The 25,148-nt window shown below is 43.9% G+C and overlaps 1 long non-coding RNA gene across 1 annotated transcript; it reads left to right on the top strand.

Annotated features, from left to right (window-relative positions):
• The first annotated feature begins 682 nt into the window (after positions 1-682).
• Positions 683-4,855, top strand: LOC113605193 (uncharacterized). The gene is made up of 3 exons (XR_003427073.1): positions 683-1,133; positions 1,258-1,385; positions 4,127-4,855. It is a non-coding gene; the product is annotated as an uncharacterized LOC113605193 (long non-coding RNA).
• Positions 4,856-25,148: the final 20,293 nt, after the last annotated feature.

Raw genomic sequence — 25,148 nt, 5'->3', positions numbered from 1 at the left:
CTCAAGCCTTGACCGTAGAATGTCCGGCACGTCTACTTCCCCTGTATGTGAGTCCTTCCAGGGAACACATTTGGAGAGAGCCTGAGGTAGGGATTATGGCTATTTTACTCTCACTGCATACCAATTACTGTCATCAGGAAAAGAGAGAGAGAGAGACCGCTGTGCCCTGGCACTGAGGCCAGTGAAGGGTAGTGAGCATGAATTATGTATTACACAAGCAATAGAGATAAGAGTGGAATGGGGAAAATCATAACCCTATTAATAATGGAAGTGCAGTTTGTAAACTCTCCGCTAGGAATAATTTGCATTGCAATATAAACAGGGAGTATAACACAGAGCAGCCTGCAATGGTGCTTCAGGAAAATGTAAAAGCCACCATTCCACACATTAAAAGTCATGATTAAATTATAAGAATTTGTTCAGCTGAATGTACAAGGAGAGGGCGTGTGCTTGGAGTCCATCTGAGCATAGGGTCAGCCCTACCTCCCCACGTCTGCCAAGAGCGTGAACAAGGGGTCTGGGTCTTGGAAACCCTGGCAGTTATTATTATCATTATTAGTTGTTGTTATTGTTGAGTGCTTACTGCATACACCATTGTAAGCATGTCATATACAGTAACTCATTAAATTCCGGAAGCAACCCTATGAGGGAATCATTATAACATCTCTGTTATAATGATAGACTCAGTATGGTCTCAACTGGGTAAAACATTATAGAGAAAAATATGGGAATGTACCTATGAGGTTAAGAATGTTTGTCTCTGTGTTGAAAGTATGAGTGTTTCCTTTTTCTCTCCTATTTTCTGTATCTTCCAGGTTATCTACAGCAAGCATGTATTATTTTTATAATAGAAAAATGCTATGGACAGATATATGTGTGTATATATATATACATACATAGATGTTGTGGTACTTAGTATATGCAAATGTGAAGGAGCCCTCACCATCTCAGTTAGAAACGCTAACGAGAATGAGAAGGGCTCTCTGTGTCCCCACCTAGTCATCCCCATCCTGCAAAGTCCTGTGGTTCCTGCCAACCCAGGAGCTTCTCTCCCTCTCTGCAATCACCTCCCTCACTGACCTGTCAGCACAGAGCTTCCTGGACCAGAGGACTAGACACTTTCTTTCACACAGGTGAGCAGTGCCCCACGTGTCATAGACTTTCCTAGCTCATTTCCAGAAACATCCCCAGTGGGGAAGCAGCTACAATCATTTGTCTGCCAAGCTAGAACTTGACAACCCCATGCTTTACTCCCAGGCAACTAACGCAAGCAGAGTTTCCCAGAAGCTGAAGCTGGGTGTGCCTGCCTTGTGGTGACACTGAAAAGGCTCTGGTCTAGGAGGCACTGCTGGTGCTACACAAGCCACCTGGCCATGGGATCTCAGGTAAGTCACCTGAGCTCCATGCATTGTGGTGGCCCTACCCATAAGATGAGAGCATTTGCCTGGAACTCACCAAGGCCCATGTCCTACCATTAGACGGTATAAACATAAGCTCGTGTGAATGCAAGATAAATCTAAATGGGAAACGTTTTAATGCCACTTCCGAGCTTTCCAGTACACGATAACATAAAGTCCCAGCTGCCTTGGCCAGTTCAGAGGCTGCTGCAGAGACAGTGAGGGGAGTCAGACTGCAGCAGGATGGCACACCAGTGTGAGACTCTGGTGAGCCTTGGGCAGGGTGGCCGGGCTCCCAGCCCTCCTGACTGGTCAAAGTGTTGCCATCTGGAGCAGGCTCAGCTGGGTTTTGTCACCGATGGTCGCTGCCCGTTGTTGTGAGGGAAACCCTAGCAGGGGGTGTGTCGGGCCTCCTCCTGGTGGATGTTGGAAGCAGGGAAGATAACCAGGTTCCTCAGAATGGGAGTGATATACAAAGGGCAGGGTGCTACAGGCCTGGCCATCCACGTGCTCCAAAACAAGAGGGCCTAGAGGCTCTGAGCCCAGGATGGGAGGGGGCTGGCAGCCGACTGCACTGCCCACTGTCCTCAGCACATTATTGACATTCCAGAGGGGAGAGGCAGAGAATTAATTTCATGCTGGCTTCCTCCCCGCACTCCCATACCGCCCCTGCCCACACAGTCCCCAGCCAAGTCCAAATGAGGGTCTGTGTCTTGCAGGAAGACAAATGATCACAATTAGGAAGGTGCTTCTGAGGTCCCCACATTCCATTCCTCCATCCCCTGCTCCCCAGCATCCCAATGAGGCCCTGTGCCCAAATGCTGGGCAGTGTGGCCTGCAGTGGGTGCCCAGGAAACAGCTGTTGGCTCTGAACTGTATGGGTGTTCTCCTAGCTCTGCTTCCCTGAACCCCAGCTTGCTGAGAAAACCCCTTTCTTTCTATTCTTCATTCTTACCTCTTGTGAATTCACCCCATCGTTTTTCATCCTGTTTGTCAAATCATAAATGACTGCAAGAAAAATTGGAGGAGATTTGAAAGGTTTTTCTCTTTATTTAATATCAGACGTTCAAATAACTACCCTTACTGCCCGGCTTCAGAAGGATAAAAGCATAGTCTCTGTGCTTAGAAGTTTAATATCTCAATGAGAAAGAAAAATGAAATGGAGCCGTGTAGAGAGGGTAGAGAGAAGAGAAAACACTTACCGAGCATTTATTATGCTCCAAGCACTGTGCTTTGCATATATTATTTCTTTTATCCATGATAATAAGCTCACGAAGTAAGCCTCTTTATCCCTATGTGATATATGAGGAAAGTGAAGCTCAGAGACCTGCCATCACTGACCAAGTGTCGCTTTCCTTCTTCCTGCCTGGCCATGAATCAGCTGGACCTTGAACTGGGGTAGACCAGAGCCTTGCTACTCAAAGTGTGGTCCAGGGACCAGCAACAGTTTTATCAAAGAACTTGTTAGAAACAAAGAAACTCAGGTCCCACCTCAAACCCACTGAATCAGAGTCTGTATTTTAATAGATCCTTAAGTGATTCATGTGCACATTATAATCTGAGAAGCCCAAGTCTAGATGTTTATCTTCAGGGCATGGATTTCGCCTGGAGGTGATGCAAGTCCAGAGTTTCCAACTCAGGAGGTCTGGGGTAGGAACCCAAGAATTTGTACTTCTCTCAAGTTGCTAGCAAATGCTGATTCACTGGTCCAGGGAGCACATTTCGAGAGCTTCAGAGCTAAAGACATCCCTAGGAGCTCCAGCCACTCACCCTTTCTTCCATGCAGCTAGTGGGTATTTGTTGAGGTCCTGCTAGGCACCACTCGGCACCATTGCTAAGCCTTTGGGGATCTGGACACGAGAGTCCCAGCTCATGTTCCAGGAGAAGAGGCAGACGTGATAAAAACTGAATCAAAATTGCCCCTATGTGCCATTGGAATCTGGGTGCTATCAAAGTACTGAGGAAGGAGATACCAGGTGAGTCTGGAGACCGAGCAGATAAGGCCCCAGAGGAAGGGTTTGAACTTGGGTCACAAAGAAGCTGGCAGATCCCTTTCTTGAAAGTTCACGAGATGGCAGGTGGGGTCTGGGGGGATTACCCAGAAGGTGTTATAGATTCAGGCTTATGGGTTTATTCAAGGGCCTCCAAAAAATATTAGGACTTTAAAAAATACGGCTCCAACAGATCATGAGAAGATGTAAAACAAAAATAAGTAATCATTCATTAAATGCCTACAAAATAATGTAGATGGTAACAAAGGAATGCAGGTCAACCTGCATCCTTAATTGAGATGCCAGTGCCTTTTAAATGTGTTTGATGATGTAGGATGGGACCTCCAAAAATTGGAGACCCTCACAACCTACAATCTCCTCAGCCTGTCCTAGGGAGGCCACAGCCTCAGGAGGGAGGAACGCCAGGCCTTAACTCCGTGCTTACTCTGAAAGGCTACCCCCTTTTGCTGCCTCCACCTGGCAGTGAGGTCTCCCCACTGACAGTGTCCCAGGGGCTCACAGTAGCAGGAGGCCTGGGGGGCTTTCTCAGAGCTGCCTTTAACATTTCCTTCTGCTTTCAGCATGACTGTTCTGGTGACAGATGCTATTTGTCAGTCACCACCCAGGGGTCATGGAGAAAGCTTGCCCAGGTGCCTGTCACATTCCAGGTACTGACACCTTGTCACGGCATCACCCTGACCTGATCTTATTGGCCTTTACATGTCACTGCCCAAATAGACATCAGGAGACATCGGTGGCTGCGAAAGGGAGTCTCAGGAGCCCCAGCTCGCGTCCTTCTACCTGGGGCAGGAAGATCGTGACAAAAAAGCAAAAGCACAGCACATGTGGAGCATTGAAAACCCTAGGCTCCCAGGACAACGAAGGAAACCAAGCGAGGAGAAAAGTTCAGGGTACAGGGTCTGTCCAGATGTGGCACAGAATCCCCTGAGTATCCCCCTTTCGGGAATCGATTATAAGATAATAATCAAGCCCATGGCCAAAGGTTTAGGTCCAAAGATGGGCTTTTCAGTGCCATTTATAAAAGTGGAAAATTAGAAGTACCGTCACTGAATGTGTTACTTTGGACGAGACACCCATCTCTCCGAGCCCCAGTTACATCAACTACAAAATGGGAAAAATAATAATCCTCGCTTTATGAATTGACTGCAAAGATTAAATAAGGTAGCACATGGAATGTGCTTTGCATGGTACTTGTCACAGAGTAAGGGTCACTAAATAGCCATTGGTAAAATTACATCCAAAAATAATATATCACTTGCACAACTGGTGGTATGCCAAAAGAGCCTGAAATCATACAGCAATTCAAAGCGGTTTTCTTTCCAAAAAGATTTACTGATAAGGGGGTCAAAGCTACGGTATAATGCATAATAATATTTACCTATATTTTTTTCATATAAAAATGTGCATATTTATAATGGAGAAGTGGACTTTATTTTTCTTTTTGGAACTTCAGGTTTGTGATCTAATGTCACGCGTGGCTGAGGACAGGGACAGCTTGACCAAATGTGGGAGGGGCCTGGGAAGCCAGGTACAGCCAGGGAGCATGCTTCTCCTCAGCAGCTGACCTTCAACTCTGAGAAACATTTTCTCGTCTCCCATACTGATTTTGGGGTGTGTGTCTGTGTGTCTGTGAGAGAGAAAGAGAGACAGAGAGAGAGAGACAGAAAGTCCCCGACCACATATGGATTCTCCAGAGCCGTGTTTCCAGATTGTTCTCCCCCATCAAGGGGCTTGTTCAAAATGCAGATTCAAAATCTAGATGCCTGATCAGAATCCCTTGGGAGGCGAGAGGGCATCCCAAACTCTGAATGCATGATTCACCCCACAAAGCATCTGAAGTGTTGGGTCACTCTCAGGATAGAGATCGTATCCTGTTCACTTTCACATCTCTGGTGCCTAGCACATCACAAAAGGCTCAACAAATGATCAATCACTGGATCAATCAGTCAAGTAATCAATCTGCATATTCTCCCAGCTTTGGAGGAAATACACACATCCTGAGCTGCCCTAGACTGTAAGTCCCAAAGGATAGAAACCAGGAACACCCTCTACCTGGCGGAGTAGATGTCTGACAAATGTATAGAACTAATGAATTAATTTTTACTAGTACGATGAAAATAGGTAAAAACTCTCTTTTTCCTGGAAAGACTGTCTTCCTTCACTGAGCAGCTCATGGTCACAGGCAACCCACACAGGAGCAAGGATGCGCCCTTAGCAGAGCCCACCCATCCAGTGCGGACCTGAGGGCTGTGACCATGAGTGGCCTGACAGTAGGAAGATGCGCACCCATGAGAGTATGGCCACATCTCACCCCCTTAGGAAAAGACTGAATAAGGTTAACAGAACTGGCAATTGTAGTCGCAGTCACCTGTCAAATGTACATGGTTCTCCAAAGCTGACAATTTGCCTCATCTCATTTGAGCTTTGCCATGACAGGGGTGAGCACCATTTTCACAGGTAAGAAGATAAAATGACTTGTCCACGATTCTTCAGCTACTCAGGGGCATCACCAGGTCACGTGAATCCTAGTGGTCTAAGTCCAATTTCAGGATTCTGTGCCAAGATGATGATGAAAAGACCATAATTTTCCTTTGCTTGTTCTTCTCAACCCAAATTCAGACAGACCCAACTGCAGGAAGCACCCAGCTAAAAGCGTTCTATGTGCCTCTCCAAAGATTTAAACAACAAAAGATTATTTCCCAGGTGCCTCTGATTCACCAACTTTAAACGGCAGGACTGGTTCAGCTTGTTTGCACACAAATGCAAAGCCATTAGGAAGCCCCAGTTCCAACACTGGATTTGTTTTAAGTACCAATGTCCCAGAAAGGTTTCCATTGCCGATCTGGAATTTCAAAATCGTGCCACCAACGTTAAGTTACCGAGAAAATAAAAAATAATAACAGCAATGCTAGAAAGGAAAACACAAGGAAAGACAATATTTTTCAAATATTTTCCCAACTGTCATTTTAATAATGGTCTAACAACAAGGTATGCAAATTTCCCTCCACAGATACCTGCGAATGCAAATACAAAACAAATAGTAATTAATGTCTCTGTGTGAAAACCAAGCAATTGGTATTAATTTTACATCAGACCTGAGATTATGCACATTCAAAATCATGATCTGTTTTGTTTTCAGCAGCAACTGTGACAATCATAATGAAAAAATGGTGAGGGGAGGCTCTGAGGTTAATAGAATCCACACAGCCATCCCTGAGAGGACCTCTCCCAGCTTTTCACTAAAATACACATGAACACTCTCAGAGCTAAGAATCATAATCAACCAAGTCTCCAATTCTTTTTTTCTAATTGAAATATAGTTGATTTACAATGTTGTGTTAATTTCTGCCACGTCTCTAATACTGAGCAAAAGTTTTACTAACTCTATTCATGGCAGGGAACTGATAAAATTAAATCATTCTTCATAGCACATCTTGGCTTCTGAAGAAGAATATCAAGGTTGGCAGGTACTGTTAAACCCTAGTTCATAGGAAGAGACCCCAGAACTTTGCTGATTAAAAAAACAGACATCCTATACTATGCTCAAAGAGTTTTATAAAATCATCCTCCCTGAAACCACCAGGAATGGTTCTCCACTTCTGCTGAGAGACTATTCTATGACCACACAGTGGAGGGAAGGGGAAGAGGTCCAAGGTGGGATGTTAGGCAGACAAAGTCATAAAAGGAAGCCTGGAAGTTATGTTCCTTAGAGGTTGTGAGTTTTCAGATATTATTTCTAGAAAAGGAGAGAGAGAGAGAGATTATCTCAGAATGTTCAGAAATGAATTATCTGTTTCCTAATCATAGAACTGGGGAACAAAAGATCCCAGGACAGTCCAACAAAGTACACTGCAGTCAATGCACACTAGAAAATAGAAATCCACCCAGAGCTGTGCTGTCCAATAGGATAGGCACTAGTTCTATGTGGCTATTTAAATTAAAATTAATTAAAATTAAATAAAATTAAAGATTCGGTTTCTAAGTTCATAGCCACATTTCCAGCATTCAGCAGCCACATATGGCTAGTGGCTAGCCTATTAGACAACACAGATATTTCCATCATCATAGAAAGTTCCATTGGATAGCTCTGATTGAGAGCCTATAAACATAAACTCCATGAGCTGATGTCTTTCACTTACTCACTGTGAGCTTCACCCCCAGAAAGCAGATCTGTGTGGGATGCAGTAAGTGAATCCTTTATCCTCTGGTTTCTGGTTGACTTCAGCCATTAAGAGGCACCAGCATGACACTCTAGGGCAGAAGTGAGATGAGGACATTTGTTACTCTGGCTTCCCCGATACTAGTCATTGTGATATAGATACATCTCTCTATTAAAAGCCACAACTCTTGTCAGGCAACTCTCCACTCAGCTATTCTATCTGGGTTCTGGTACCCCTCCCCGCCTCCCCTTAATCCTTCAGACCTAGGGTAGTAAGCTACTAGACTTGGGATTCTGCATCACTAATTTTTGGAGTCCCTGAACTCTTCCCACACCTTTGGAAATAGTCCCTTAATGAATCTTTTATCAATTACCCAGTATGAGTGTGTTATCTGTTTCCCACAGGTACCCTGATGGTAAGCTCCCTGCTCTAACTTAAATCTGAAAGGACATCTTTATCAACACCTACAGAGACAGTGTGATGGATAGCCCTCCAGGGTCAAACAATGGATTTAGAAATAATGTTCTACCTTTAACAATGATTTAACAGTGGAGACTAGTACAGGGGTTGGCAAACTTTTTCCATAAATAGCCAGATAATAATATTTTAGATTGTGGAGGCCACACAGTCTCTGTTGTAATTATACTGTAGGGTGAAAGCAAGCAGCCACAGACTATATATATATATACTGCTGTGTTCCCATAAAACTTTATTTATAAAAACAGGGAATGCACCAGATTTGGCCCATGGACCATAGTTTTTCAGGTATTGCTCTAGCATAAGTGTTTCCCAAAGATATGGAGAAAAGGCATGCCTTTAAATTTGTTTACTTTAAAAAATTGAAGAAAATCTTAGAAAGTCCATATATTTTGTTCTCAATAAATTGCAAGAAGGCATGGCTTCTAGAGAGGGAAAGGAGATGAAAAATAAGACAAAATGCAAAAGTAAACTGCAGGCTAAGATGAAGGAAAGTCTGGCTGAGATACCCAAGCAGGCCAAGAAACTGTAAATGCACTCTTAGAATCACAGTTTACATTAGAAGTAATAAAGAGCAGAATTTATACTGCAAAAAACTGAGTTTCAGAGAAATAGTAAATTTGAAATATATCTTTCAGAATCTATAGTTGAAAATAATGAGGCAACAGATGGTATGTATGAAGAACAGAGAAAAGTGATCCAATTCACAAAAAGAAAAAAGATGTGTTCCTTAAAAAGTCTTTTAAAAAGTAATGACCCTGAAACACCAATCAAATCTATAGTAGAACATTCCTGAAATGAAAAAAAATGATCTAAGATTGCAAGACAAAACAATATATGCTGTACCAAGCATAATTAATAAAGAAAAAAGAAACCCACAGCTTGACAGCAACGAAAAAATAAATTATAAGTATCCCAAGCAGAAAACAAAACAAAGCAAAGCAAAAGTAATGAAAACCATGTGTTTTGCAAATGAGTAAAAAAAAATAAAATATTTTTTAAGGCAAAATCAGGCTGGGCTGACCTCAAAACTCTACTTGATAAAAAACTAAAAATAAACAGCTTGGTCCACAATGTGGAAATGTTTAGGTGTACTTACAGTACAACCATATGTTAGAATATTATGCAACTATCAAAAGCAATGTAGAGCAGGTGTTTTTAATGAGATTGGAAAATGCTTATGAAAAAATGTTTAGAAAGCAAGTCAGACACTAAAAAATACATTACAGGCATGTAGGTGTATTAACACATCTATTGTACTTCTTTCTATTGTTTTGTCTGCCCGTGTACACAAGTAGAAAAATACCACGAGTTCTATCTGGGAACCAGATGTTTTCACCTCCTTTACCACTCATAGTTTAATTCTCCCAACAAATCCATGATGTAATTTGTGGATATTATATCCACAGTCCAGTTAAGGAACACTGACTGGGTGTCAGAGAGGTCATGAGCTCATCAAAATCATCCAGACAGTGGCACAACCAGGATTCTATTCAATATCTAAAATGGGCATTTTTCCATGAAGATGGAGACTGAGACCCTGGGTGAAGGGAGGGGAGGAGATAGGAGGGACTAGAGGAATTTAAGTCCTGAGACTACAGCACTAGGGTCCTGTGCAATCAGCAGTAGTAAAGCTGGTCAGATGGGACCAGTTTTCCTTTACCCACACTGCCCCGAGATTTCCCCTTCAGAACATCAACAATGATCCATCTCCCTCGAGTACTGATCTCATCCCTGAGAGGCTGGAGGAGCTAACAGAATTTAACAGAAACCCCAGGGCTGGCCAACTCTGAGGATGATCGATGTTTCTTCAATGTGTTGAGATGTGAATTTAACATTGTAACTTCCTTAGAACTCTGTGATAATTTTGTTTGGAGTAAAGAATGCAGCAGTCCTCTGTTTCAGGAAAACAGATCTGGAACCCAGCTACAGAGATCCCACCCAGTTCTGAAATGTCCACCTCTTCTGAAGGAACATTTGTAAAGTCAAATTTCTCTGCTGGGCTTTCTGATAGACTTAAGTCTCTGGGAACTTTTAGAGATAGACATTGACAGAGCAGCCAAAAAGAAAAAAGAATAATAAGGACACCTTCCCCAGAAGGAGGCCAGTGTAGGAGAGGTTATTTGTTCTGGACTTTCAAGTTCTCTATGATGTGGGGAGCTTTTGTTATGTTCATTCATTCAATAAGTCTTTTATTCATCCAGTTTTGTAAAGAAGCATCAGACGCAGTGTTAGACTCACAGGACGCAAGGAAGAATCAAACACTGTCCCTGCTTCCAACACCCAACAGTGTGGGAGCAGGGGAGCATAAGAAGGAAAGGGACACATAAACCATTGTGTGGTTTAGGAAGCTCGCTCTGTGAAATAAGCAAGTGGCAGGACTTTTTTACATTGTGAAGCCATTTATTTAAATAAAAACAAAACACATCCAAAGTGACTGTTTTACACGTATGTAAACATACAAGGCATGAACTGAATATGTATAACACTGATGATGTGTGGTTGTCTTTGGGGAAGGAAAAAGAATTAGAAGAACTAAAACAAAGAGGACGTCACATTTATCTTTAAAAATGTCTTTCTTAAAAATGAGATTCAAAATAAATACAACACACAAAGCGCATATTGTGTGGCTGCATTTACATAAAGTTCTAAAGTTCGCAAACCAGGCTATGCTGGTAGATTCAGGATAGTGGTTCCCTTTTGTGGGGGTGGGTAGAGGGGAGTTGACGGGAAGGAGGCAAAAGGGGAGGCTGAGAATGCTCTGTTTTTGTGTGGTATTGGTTACATAACTATGTTCCTTTGGTGAAAATTCAACAGCTGTACAATTATGGTAGGAATGTCTTTCCATATGTATGTTATGTTTTAATAAACAACAGGGAGAGAGAGAGATGATAGATAGGTAGATAGATGATAGATAGATGATAGATAGATAGATAGATAGATAGATAGATAGATAGATAGATAGATTATAGATAGATAGAGATAGAACATGACAGAAAGTTAGCATCTGTTGATTTGGCACAGCAAATATATGGGTGTTAGCTATAATATCTATCTAGCTATGTAATGTACTTTTCTGTATTTTTTACATTTTTCTAATTATGTAAATGATGAAAAATAGAAGAGACAACTCTAGCTGTAATACATAGTGTGTAGAGATTGAGTCAGGCTGACCAGCTAGGAAAGCATCGCAAGAGCCCGAGTTAGAAAACATGAGACCTGATCCAGGAGAATGACACAGGGGTGGACAGAAAGGGATGGTGACCAGGAGCCATCCCTGCTGGTTGCTCTGCAGACTTTGAACACTCCATCTGCATGATCAACACCACTGCTGTCTCAGCATCCTTGAACATGGACTAGCCCCTGTCATTTGTGGGGTGAGATGTGTTTGGCCCCAAAATCCCCTTCCCCAAATGCTTCCCTTTAACCTGTCCTCCTCTGATTCTGAACCCCCCAACCCAACTCATACCCCCAGAGCCTTCTAATTGGTGTAAAAATTAAACAGGAGATTCCCTGGGAGGGATGATCCATTGTTGAACCAGCCTTAATCAGCATGATTAGTTTGTCTGATTAACAAGATTTCTCTTCCTGTTATCACCTATCTGAGAGGGGGCCATGCAAGCTCTGACAGCAGGTAGACAAAGGCTCAGGGCCAGATACTTTGGGCAGGGGGAGGGGGACACTGCAGGAGGTGACTCAGAATTACAGGGACTACCAGGGCCACAGCAGTGCTTGTCCAAAGGTCACTATAAAAGGACAAAGGAATGGGGACACCAGACCTCACCAGCAACACTACAAACGTCCACCTGGTAGTGCCCTGTGGGTCCACGCCCATCCCACAGAAATGTCCATGAGTTGGGAACACTTCTCCTACCTCATAGGCAGAGGGATTCTGCTTTTCCTCCTCAGAAAGGAACAGTAGGCATGAACACCTGCCATTCCTCTCCCCATTCTCTCACTGCTCCATCCTATGGGAAGAAAAATGATTGATCTGATTGGTGAATGGAAGGAGTCCATCAATCAGACCATATTTACCAGGCTGGATATTCTGAACCATGAGGGTCTTTGTGCATCTCTCCCTCCTCTATTCTCTCCTCTTTAGACATTCATATTTTCAATAAGAGTAAGCCCCGTTCTCTGCATCCTGTTTCTTGTAGACAAAACTGGCCTGTGATCTCTTCACTTTTCCTTCTCAGCCTGCATCTGGCTGAATAAACTCAACTAGCCCCCACTAGAAGTCTGGGGAAGGAAGAGCAAACCCCCTTTAGCCTAATGCTCCCTGAGATAGATTGCACTATTGCTTCCAATTCTTGATCCCTACCTGTATCTATGCCCTTTGTATGTGCCTTTGTTGTACTTCTCACTCAAGACAGAGTGTATTTCCCTGCCCCATTAAGCCTGGGCTTGTCCATAAGACTTGCTTTGGCCAATGGAATGTGGGTGGAAGTGATAGTGTACCAGATCCAAGCCTTGGTGTTAGGAGGAAACATCTTTCCACTCATGTGCTTCTGTTTGGCTTCTGCCCTTGCCATGAGAAGAGCATGTCCCAGTTGGCTCACTGGTCCATGGGTAAGGACAGACATGTGAAGCAGAGCTGGGCCCAACATGTAGCTTGGATTCAAACCCAGCATAGATCAACCAACCTACAGACAGAAGAGTGAGAATTAATGATCATTGCTTTAAGACACTGAGTTTGGGAGTGGTTTGTCTGATATACCCCACCATCCTTTGTTCTCCAGTTAAACCACTGCTTTGGGTTATAATCCAATATGTTGGCTGAATTCTTTGTGCTTTTACTCCATCAGTCAGACCCATGGGGGGAAATTTCAGTAAGTTGGAGGATTAAAGCATTAAGTCTAGGGTAATCACACATCCCAGTCAGCTTAGACAATCCTGATTTGCACCTGTTATCTCAATATAATTAAAAATAGCACTCACCTCCCCCAAAATCCATCAGCTTGGATGTTTAAATTATAGAGCCACTCTACTTAAACCCCAAAAGACCCAACATGAACTATGGCCTTCCTACAATAACCACAGGCACCTCTTTATTGTCAGTAGATGCTATAGAAATTTTGTAAAGCCATATGCTCTGAGAGGCTGGAGGCCTGGACAGTGATTCCCAGGGCATCAGGTGAGGTAAAAATAATTCTTCTCCTAAATGCAGCCTCTCTGTGTAAGGTTTCATAAAAGTGCTATGGGGTATTTTCTGAGAAATAAACTCCTTAATATGACTTCATGGTAAGAGTTCTATTTTCTTTATTCTCTGGAGTCCTGAGGAAGAAAAATATGCCCCCTGGCAGTGTTCCATAAAACTAATGATGTGGGAGAACACGTGAATAATTGCCTGAATTGTGGGGCTACGGATCTATTAGGAAATCTCTTGGCAATATAAGGAAGGGGCTCAGGACAGTTAAATTGGAGTCAAGTGAAATAAACTCCTGCTGCATCAGCTAGACAATATTGTGGGTCAAGAGAACTATAGCAACCATCTCCATAACTTGGGAGATTTGGGCTTCTAAATATTCACTGTTCACAGCAATGGGGACATCGAATGAGGGAGTGGAAGTGAGAAAGATGTGGGCAAAACTTTGCAGAGGCAGAAAAGCAAGACAAAGCAAGGCAGGCAGGGCAGTTCCTGAGCTTGGAGATCAGAGACTTGGACTACTGCCCCAAGCATTAGTTTGAAGTGGTGGAGCTGCCAGAAGTGATACCTGAAAGGTGGTGTGGAGTCTTGACACGATGATAGACATCATCACCAACTAAGGAGCACTGAGCTTGCTTCCTTCTGGGTCAAGAATTAGTCCCCAATCATGGGCAGTCCAAAGGCGCCAGCTGACCAGAAATAGGACAAAGTACCTGAGAAGAAATTACTTGACAGGACAAAGAATGACATATCCTAGCCTCATTCCAGTATGTGATTCAGTGGTTGTTAATTCCCTAAACCATGGTACTTGATGGTTTCCTGTGGAAAATTACACAAGGTAATCTTCATCATCAATTGGAGAAAATCTGGCAATGTTCAATAAATGTTTGATGTATGCATGATTAAATTAATATATTCTACAAATATATATTGAGCACTCTTTCTGTGCCAGACACTGCCTAAGGCACCAGAAAAGTGGCAAATATTAAAGAGACATGGTCCTTGCCTTCATGGAACTTGAGTTTCATTCCTAGGGGCACATTAGAATCACTTGGAGGGTTTTAATACAATGCCAATGCCTGGACCCCGCCGAAGATGAATTACACTAGAAACTTCACTTATCGCTGAAAAACACTTGATTAGTAGGCGGGTAGATAGATAGGTGATGAATGAATGAGTGAGCGAATGAAGAATTCTAAGTGTGAGGTTTCTCCTTGTGCAATACTGATGTCATGCTTCATAATATTACACTTTCAAAATTACTAGAGTGAAATAAATAAAGGCCTTTAGAGAATGCCAAGTGATGAAAACCTAAAGATGACTAAAGCAAGGTGAAGTTCAGTGTACTGTGCACTAAAAACTCCTTTCTCACCCACTCCACCCTCAGCCACCAGAAGAGGATTGACATTTAGAGCATCAGAGACCATCCAAGGGAATATTTTAGATAATTCAGGGTCATATAGAGATTTGGATCAAAGTCTTTGAATTCTAACAAAGTAGACACAACTCAGGACACCAGTTTACACAACTCAGGACACCAATCCATATCCTTTATCTGCCGGTATTTGGTGCTGATGCGGCATGTGTGTCAACCCAACTTTATAAATCATATTTCTCCCAGCTGCCTCTCTGCCTGGGATCTCCCCTTTAAATACATAGCAACCAGAGTGATCTTTCCAAAACAGGAATTGCCCACATTGGTCCTGAAACCCATCGATGGCTTTACACTGGGTTTACAGGTTGAGTCTGAATCCTTTATCAGGCTCTGTAGATTTGGTCTCGGCTCACTCTTCCAGCCCCATCGCTCCCCACTCCCTGTTCCTCAATTCCTCCTGGCTCCTTGCTCTTTCTCACTCCTGTTGTTGGATATCCTCTTTCATCCCCTGGAACACAACTGCCCATTCATCTCAGTCCTACTTTACCCACAACTTCACTGCACACCCAGGATTGAGAACTGCAGCCCGCATCCTTGCTCAGGTCACACAAGTTGATAGCAGCTTATCCTCCCTGGGAATTTATTGAGCACCTTATATAGGCCAAGCATTCTGTGAAAAATGTTCATATACATCATCTCTTTAAAAGTGATCGTGCCATTAATTTGTGCCCTGGTTTGAGCCAGGTTCAAACATCATTACTTTAATTCTCCCAACAACTGTATTGACAACTGCACTGAATAAGAACAAACTGTCCTCCTTTTGCCTCAAAGATCAGAAAAGACAGAGCCCAGGTCCACCTTGTTTGTGATTCCATTTCCAGCACCTAGTTCAGTTTCTGCCCCAAAGCAGGTGCTTCAGAAAGGCTTTTTGAATGTCGAATAAATGCATGAGTGGAAGACAATTGTTTATTCACTCAACATGCGTTAACGGAGGGCCTACAATATATCAGACACAGTTCTCAGCGAGTTGAATGCATCAGCAAACAACAGGTAAATTCTGCCTTGGTTCTGCCTTGGTTCAGCTGACTTGGTTCAGAGAGAGACCTTTACTTATGTATTCAACAAACATTTATTGGACAAAGAATCTTAGCATGCACAAAAAACGGGGTGGCTTGGGCTTCCCTGGTGGTGCAGTGGTTGAGAGTCCGCCTGCCGATGCAGGGGACATGGGTTCGTGCCCCGGTCTGGGACGATCCCGCATGCCGCGGAGCGGCTGGGCCCATGAGCCATGGCCACTGAGCCTGCGCGTCCGGGGCCTGTGCTCCACAACGGGAGAGGCCGCAGCGGTGGGAGGCCCGCGTATGGCAAAAAAAAAAAAAAAAAAAAAGGGGGTGGCTTAGCTGAACATGTGTGACAGGTCAGCATTCAAATATTTTTATTGTTTTTAATTTCTACCTCAATGAAAAAAATAGTGGTTATCATTTTAGTGTTATAGTCCTGGAACTGCCCATCCCTTCTTCATCTGCTTAATGTTTTTCTGTAGAACTTCTCACCATCTAATATAAAGAGTGACCCATAGGGTCTGTGCTCATCCAAGGCTTGTGTAATTAAATAAATGAATGAAGAGTTCATTCAATAGTGAAACTTGCAACAGGTGAGAAGTCCACGCAAAGCAAAAGAGAGAGGGTAAAAACAGGCAATTTTTCAAACAGCCTGAAAAGGGTGAAAAGACTTGCAAAATTCAGAGAACCAAGAGCTCTGCCTGATTTTTATGATTCAGGGCAGAAATTGAGAAAACGACAGCCTATCTCATGTTTGAGTATAAGGTTATTTACATAGTGGCCTAATCATTATGTCTCAATATAGGAAAAAGGCAAGTGTTTTTCTACTCTCTTTGCCTTAAAGCTCCAAGGGTAATAAGCCGTTGGTTTTATTCTTAACTGGTGCATGCTTCTTATTTCTTTTATTTAAAAATTCAATATGTGGTTTGTGATACCCTTCATGGAGAGGAAAGGACTATGGCTGACTTACTATCCTTATTATCAAGACAGTCTGTCAGCATTTATTCGTTAAAGGGACCTCATGTAAGGCAGACTCGTGGTCAGTTTTCTGCAATAGCAAACGTCAAGCCATTTCTAAAGTTAAAATGATATGAAAAGTATAACCGATTCAGGCTATGCTTGATAAAAAAAAAAAAACAGGCACTGCCTCTTTTCCAAACCCATGGGCTGTGGGTCTGATCTGTCGAGGCGGGGCTCCCAACATCTTGGAAATGCGGTGCTCGGCCACTGCCCACCGCCCTGGCCCTGTTCCTGCCCCCACTGAGCTTCGGGAAGTGGGAGCTGCTCTTCCCAGCGAGTCTGGCCAGAGGCAGAGGCCGCTGGTAACTTTAACCCCACGTGGGCAGGCCCTCATCAGAGCCTCTCTCCAACCCTAAAATTAGCTGGCAAGTTTTTGGAAGGGGAGGTGGACACAAAAGCGCGGGGCCATGTTTGCTCTTCGGAGACCAAAGGGAACAGGACTCTGATAACTGGCTCCTTGGACCTGAAAACAGACATCCTTGAGGGAGTTCAAGGGAACGAGAGCTTCCCTAGCCCGATCTGCAGTAGTCAGAGCCACGTGTGCAGGGTCCCACACACTCTGAAGGAGGTGGCGAGGACCAGGGGTCACTCTGGGGGGGAGGAGGGCGGAGCGTGGGAAAGTCTGAAATCCATCAGTAACCGAGTATGTGACAGAAGCTGGGTTCTGGTAAAGCCCTGCGTGCAAACCTAACTCGCATTCCCTGTACTCCCTCATGGTGCCCGTGTGGACCGGACAGTGTGCTACAATTTAACATCTGCAAAACTTGTGTGATGTGGGCATTTTTATGTCCATTTTATAGATGATGAAGTCAAGGCTCAAAGAAGCGAATTAACCTTCCCAAGATCACACAGGCAAGTGGCTGGGCTGAGATACACAAGCTGTCTATTCTAGGTCTCATGCTATCTTTACTGTACCGAACACCACAAGCAAAGAAGGCAGTAGGAGTAAATATGAAGAGCGTGGGCTCTGCAGCTAGGAAGCCTGGGTTCTAATCCTGGTTCTGCCCCTTAGTAGCTGTGTGACCTTGGGCAAGTTACTTAACCTCTCTGTGCCAGTGTTTCCTCATCTGTAAAACAGAGACAGGAGCTGTATCCTTCTCAGACCACACCTTGATTAGAAGCTTGGAACTTTCAGTCCACCCAACCTGCCCCCATCCTCTGGATTGAGTTAATGATCAATCATGCCTACACGATGAAGCCTCCATAAAAATCCCAGAAGTGGGGTTGGAGAACTTCTGGGTTAGTGAACACATCCATATGTTAGAAAGGTGGCACACACCAACTCCATGGGGACGGAAGCTCCTGTTCTTGGGTCCCATCTTATGTGTCTCCTCGTCTGACTGTTCATCTGTATCCTTTTCACATCCCTTATTATATAATAAACTGGTAAACATTAAAAAAAAGGTTGTATCTTTCTCATTGGGTGATTAGGGGAATTTAAATGTGTTAATATTTATCAAGTATTTAGAAGACTACATGGTACCTATGAAGACTGTTTACATGTTTCATGCTTGTTCAATAAATAAATGAAGAAAGGGATCCTTTCATTCTCACCACCATATAGCTCACTATCCAATCACTGAACTCAGAACATGCCTTACATTTTCCTAACATCACGGCACCTGCAAAGTGCTTTTGCTACCAGGACTTCATCTTACCGTTACAACAGCTGTCCAGAGAATGAAGATGGTACCCAGGTTACAGAAGATGCCTCAGAGACCTGACAATGTGAGGATTTTCCAAGTTCACTGGGCAGATGAGTGAAGAGCAAGGACTCCAACTCAATCTTTCTGACCTTGAATCCTGAGCTCTGCATACACTCGAAATAAAAGCATGAACTTCAGGAGTTCGTAGGTGAAAGCTTGGCATTGCATCCACCATGGGACCTCAGGACAGACTTCTGTCACCATTTTGCACCGGCTCTCTGATTTCACGTGCTCTGGTGAAATTCCTCAACCCTCCATACAAAGTCAGTGACTTCTGGTTTCAAATGCTGTTGTGAACCCCCCACTGTGTGTCTCTCCTCTGTACTCAAGAAATGGAAGTTTCTCTAGTATTGACACATTCTTGATCTCTTTGTACCAAAGAAATTATAGCATTCTCTTTTTGCACATAGGACAAACAGAAGATTCAGGAGTGTGAGTGATTTATCCAAAAGTCACATGAGTTCAGTGAGTAGGGAACTACCTCAAGAGAAACAGCTTCCAGTTCATTTTATGAACCTTATATGAATTGCCCAATTTGAGTGTTCAACCCCATGGTTCCTTGTTTTTTTGTGTGCAATGAATGACCCAAATTCTAAGGAAGTTGGACTAGGGCAAGGGAGAGATAGGGAAAAGTAAAAGAAAACAAAACACATTCAGTTTCATTTGAAGGAGCGGCGAGGAGGCTGGAAGATGGAGAAGGTTTGGGGAACAGAAGAAATGAAGAGCGTTGATGTCCTTGGCAAGAACTAAAGCCAGAGTTTTCAAGTGCATAGAAAAGTGGCTGATAGCCAGCCTCGTGGAAACCCTACAGCAACCAGCAATACTTGAACTTAGAGTCAATACTGGCGTCTTAATGCTGCTTATGGTTCTAAAGTAAAGTGTCCAGTGCTCAGGATCTGAACCATTCCTCTGATGGGGAGACTGAGAAGCAAGATGTGTGAGTTCCAGAGCCCATTCTAGATGGTTAGATCCCAGGCCAATGGCCACTTGCTTGATCCTGGGTCCCTACTCTCCGAGGGGTGGGCAGGACCCCAGTCTGCCACTCGAGGAACTGACATTAAAAATTCCCACATTTCAAATGCATGCATGCTACAATTTTCTGATGATAAAATCAATACAGGTTTATTTGAAAAAAACTAGGATCTGCTGGCATATGCATATATTCTGCAATGAATCAAAAGCATTTGTAATCAGTGGTTTCATTTGGGAGGCTTGTAGATCAGAAGGAAGACTTTTGTACCTTGTTGTATTGTTTTAAATTGAGAATTAGGTTCACATGTCAGTGTGTGTGTGTGTGTGTGTGTGTGTGTGTGTACAGAAGATATCTGGAATGTGAGATTACAGACCATTTTGTCTTTTTGTTGTCATCCATCTACTTCTCTGTATTGAGAGAAAGAGAGAGAGGGAGAGGAGAAAGCTAATAATGATCTATCTTAAATAATTTGAAAACTAAAGAAAAAATTAAAATCAACAGTAATCACATCATTCAGATATGAACAATCTTATCATTGTAGTGTATACCCTTTGTGCTTAAATAATGAGGAGTATTTTATATCCAAATTCTAAAATCTGTTTCTTATGTATTCTTATTTTTTTAATTTTGTTTACCATGAATGCTCTTTCATATCTAAATATTCTTCAAAAGCATCTTAAATAGCCTTTTAATGAGTCTTTTTAATGAGTCTTTCTACAAAGTATTTTTTAAATTTTTTTATTTTATTGAAGTATAGATGATGTACAGTATTATGTAAGTTACAGGTGTACAATATATTGATTCACAATTTTTAAAGATTATACTCCATTTATGATTATTATAAAATATTGGCTAATTCCCCATGTTGTACACTACATCTTTGCAGCTTATTTAATACAAAACAATTTGTACCTCTTAATCCCCTACCCCTATCTTGCCCCTCCCCCCTGCCCTCTCCCCACTGGTAACCACTGGTTGTTCTCTGTATCTGTGAGTCTGTTTCTTTTTGGTTATATTCACTAGTTTGTTGTATTTTCTGGATTCCACATATGAGTGATGTCATACAGTGTCTGTCTTCCTCTGTCTGACCTATTTCACTAGGCATAACTGATCATTCATTGAGCATTTTCCCCTGTGCTCCTGTCTCCCACCGCTTCCGGCTTCCGCTGGGAGGACTAGTCGTTCTACGTACACAAAGCACTCAGCACCATGATAGAATGTGTAACCAAACCATGAGAGGTTTTGTCTGAGACTACATACTCAGCCACTTTCCTTCTAGATGTAACATAATTTCTTTAGCCAACCGTCTTTAGTGGAATATTTATACTGTTCCATATTTTTCACTATTAAATAATCCTGTGATGAACCTCTTCATCCATAAATCTTTACATGTCTGAATATTTCCTTCAGTGGAAACTCTTAACCAAAGAATTGTTTGATGCATAAGAATAAAAAACGTTAAGGCTCTTGGTAACATTTCCTTAAGTGAGCCACTTCTACCTCCACAACAGGGTTTGTTTGAGAGGGTAAATATTAGATCTCATTGTTCACTTACTTGTGATTTATTTTATTCCAGTGAAGAGGATTTTTCCAGTTTGTTAGCCATGTACATTTCCTGATGGTTAACACATTGTTTTATAAAACCGACCTCACTGATACAATAATAAATTTGGTGTCTTTTAGCATAGATGTGGGAGTCTCTTTAAAAATGAGCAGCAGTCTCGTCTGGAGGAATGAGTTGTTACTTTCTGGAATGTGGATCACTATAGGATTGTAACAGTGAGGGTCCCGGGAGGAAACAGATAGTACACTCAATGGAGGTAATTGAGGAGAGTTTATTAAAGGGGTATTCACAGGAGTGAGAGCCCGATTAAGGAGACCCAGAAGAGCTAGTGCAGCATCCCGGGGCTAGCATCACTGAGGAGCCTTTACCTCCCCAAGCCTACAGGGGAGGGAGCAGTTGCAGGAACCTGGGGAGAGCAGCTGTGGCTGGAGGAGAGGACCACTGGGCAGGAGCCATGCTGGAGAGAGAGGCAACCGGCCCTCAGAGAATCTGCAAGGAGGAAGTCAGGGCATCAATTATCCCGACTTCACTCCCACTTCTTCTGATCACTGTGCCTCCCACTGGCCAATCCAAGCAGAAAGCAGAGGAGGAGAAATCCCCACCAGATGGCCTGCCAGCCTCCTGGAACACAGAGCGGGCGGGGAAGGGTGGAGAGTGGATCTGGAGAGGGGCACACGGAAAACATGCAAACATCGTGTGCCGTATGCCCTTTTTGATCTTTCTGTTGCTTTACAGACCCCACCAGGACCCCACCAGAATTGAAACTCCACCATGGAAGGACCCAGGGACCCTGTCAGCCTGGCTTGCCTTGGGTTCCCGGAACTGGGAACAGCACCCGGCACATAACAGGTGTCCAGTAAATGCCTGATGAATACGGAATGTGCGAATACATGCATGCATGAATGAGCTCCAAATCAGCCCTACTAGTTCTCGAACCTTCTATCAAAGGAAGCCCCTTGTCAAAAGCTGGAGATGCTCACGCGGGGGGGAAGAGAAAACCTTATTTCTCATTCCCTGAATATTATCTAGCAACATGGACTCAACAGGCCACCTCCACCAGTTCTGGTTCTCGGGACAGGAGCATTCAGAGCCCACCCCTCCCCCAGCTTTCCTCCCCTAGGAAAGCCCACCTTAGGGATATGTTTTGGCCACTGCTGCTGGTCAGAACTCTTACAGTGACTGCCGGGGGCCCAGGGGCTGCTCTCTCTCCCACCACCTTGCCTGACAGTGGAGTGGCTCCCTCAGAGCCCCAAGGCAACTTATGGAAAACAGAGACTCCTGGAGCCCAATCCCAGGGATTTGGATGCAGTAGCATGGAGTGAGGCCTGCCCCTCAGCACATTTATGGTTTTCAAAAGACTGAAAGGTCATTCAGAGGATCAGCTCTGCTTCCAGGGTGATGTGGGGCTCTGAGTGCTAAACCTGGGAGAGTCCTGGGGGAACCAGGCCAAGTCGGTCACCCTACCTGCTGCTGTATGGGGCCCACAGGCTGCCTCTAGTGCTGTCTCTTCCTTATGGCTGGAGGTTGTGGCCTTTCCTCAGGGTAAAGCAATGACGTCTGAGAACAGCCTCAAATTCAACAGAAAAGGAAGCCATTGAGGTGTTTATTTGGAGCAGAAATGATTCTCCATACACAGCTCACAGGGGACCTGCAGAGCCATTCAGGACCAAAGCCAGAGACCACTAGACCACTTGAGCACAGCTCTGATTGGCTCTGCCTCCCCCGTGTTATCTCCCTCCTTCGGGGCTCTTGAAGGAAGGTGCCGGCTGGGAGAGGGTGGGACGTTGATTTTCAGTAGGGCAATTTTTAGGAAAGGCAAATTGCTACATTGTTCTTTGGGCAAATCCCCCATCCTTCACTGGGCAACTCCAATGGCCCCCTCAGACCACCACCAAATGCTCTGGGACAGGGGCAACCATGAAGCCCCACACAGAGACCCAAGGGAGATGGAGTAGCAATTCTACCCAGGATGAAAGAGATCAGGGAGTTACCCAAAAGCAAGTCCTCAGAGCTCACTTTTGTCCACCGGCTGACTTAGGGGTCTGTCTCCCGTCTCCTTTAAAGGATGGTAGGCAGTATCGTGTAACAATAACTGCTCACATTCACTGGGTCCCAACTCCAGGCCAGACACTGAGTCAACCACTTCATCATCAAAACAGTCCAATGAGGTGCGGGCTGTTTTTATCCCCATTTTACAGATGAAGAAACTAAGGCCCAGAGAGGTTACAACTTGCTCGAATTCACCCAGCTAGTAAGTGGGGGAGCAAATATTCAAAGCCAGGTGAGTCTAGCCACAAATCCTTCATATAACTCCATTGTAGTGCCTCATACAATGAGGCACTACAATGGACATAACACAGAGTGGACATAACACAGAGTGGACATAACACGGACCTGGGTCTCAATCCCAGTTTGCCCTCAGACTCTTCTCCGTTAAGAAAATTAATCTTTAAAAAGCCAGTGCCGTTAATACTCCCCAGGCTGTTGTAAATGTTACAGGCAATGCCTGCACTCCCCCCCACCCCACCACTGATGCTATTATCACATGACTGTAATTTGTTTGTTCTGGTCTCTGCTTACATGTGGTCAGAGGGGTCCCTGTGACCCCGACTAAAAGAGCAAAACCCCAACCCCTGCCCCACTACCCAGCCCCTCTCTAGCTCCTTACTCTACATTTCTTTCTATAGCACTTAACACCAGCTAGCCCTACAACGTGACAGAGTGCACATGCGTGTGTGTGCCTGTGTGTAAGCATGTGCGAAATTTACACGTTTAGCGATGGATTCCCACTCTATATGTTGAGCCCTGGAAGGCAGGGACCTTGACCATGTTTGCCAAAGTCTCCTCAGCACCGAGAACGGCAGCTTGACCTGTGGGAGGTGCTCACCAAATATTTGAGAATCAGTAAACAAATAATGAATGGATAGTGAACAGGGGCATAAACTGTATATACTTGGCACATACTAGTCACAACGTTTTTCCTCTACCCTCTTAACAGGTTTTGAAGTGTACAATACTGCTAATTATAGGCACAATGTTGGATAGCACATCTCTAGAATGTATTCATCTTACAGAAATGAAATTTTGTAGCCCTTTATTAGCAACTTTGCATTTCAGCCCCTGGAAAACACCATTCCAATTCTTTGCTTCTACAACTTTGACTATTTTAGATGCCTCGTATAAGTAGAATTGTGCAATCTTTTATTTTATCTGAATCCTAGGTGATTTTATAGTAAGAGGTCAGAAAAAAAATAAAAGTTTTTTTTAGAAGACTTGCCGAAAAGAACCAGCATGTAGAGGACAAAGGGAGGAGACTATTCAAGAACTTCTTTTTTAATAACAGTTACAACAACTGCGTATAAATCTGCAGTATGAGCATCTTAGCAGCCAAGGCAAAGAGGAGACCCAGATGAGACACCACAATTCTGTTATCTGCAGAAAGCAGCCTGCTGTCAGCCAGGTGTCTCAGCCAATGCTCCAGGTAAACAGGAAGGTATTATGATTCCCAGTTGGCCTCAGCAGACCTGCTTGAAAGAAATAACCCAGCATTCAACTTTTGCTCCATGTGGGCCACTCGGACCCCCACCTCTTCTTCCCCTATGTGCAATCCTATCAATCACTCCTCCTTAGGAGGAGAATGCCTGGGGTCTTCATAGTTTTCCCTTCTACAGCTGAGGTGCTGAATCGAATGAGATACGTGTGCCAGACACCGTCTGAGACGGCTGTGAGATTTCCTGGCAGGAATCACTTTACAAATGTAGCATGACTCCTCTGAAGTACCAGGACTCTGAAGGAGATATCCCTTGAGAGACCCAGGGAAGTTAAAGGCAAGAAACACCGCAACCAGGGCAACCTCCCAAAGGCAAAGGTCATCTTCCCTCGGAAACAGCAAACTCGCTCAAACCGGAAGGCTCCACGAGGCTGTACATGAATGCTGACTGATCCTCAGCTAAGCCTAGAAAATGGGAGGCAGCTGCAGTCCAGGGTGTCGGCTGCTCAGGAGCTGGGAAGGGGTCAGAGCAGAAGCTTCCATGACATGCTACTGTACTGCCTCTAGGAGGTGCCCCAGTGCAGTGGGAGGACATTTGGAATCCACTGAACTTGGATTCGAATCCACCCGTCCTACTCATTAGCCCATGTGCTTCAACAAATGACTTTATCTCTCTTTGAACAGCTTTTCCTCCATCAGCAGAGCAAGGTCGTTCTCATCTTCCCTGTGCAGTGCAGGGGTTAAGAATGCACGTCTGGGGCTTCCCT

The sequence above is a fragment of the Aethalodelphis obliquidens genome, unplaced genomic scaffold (assembly GCF_003676395.1).
Source record: "Aethalodelphis obliquidens isolate GAN/ISIS:26980383/991018 unplaced genomic scaffold, ASM367639v1 scaffold42, whole genome shotgun sequence".
Classification (NCBI taxonomy): domain Eukaryota; kingdom Metazoa; phylum Chordata; class Mammalia; order Artiodactyla; family Delphinidae; genus Aethalodelphis; species Aethalodelphis obliquidens.
This window is presented reverse-complemented; position numbering and strand designations above follow the sequence as displayed.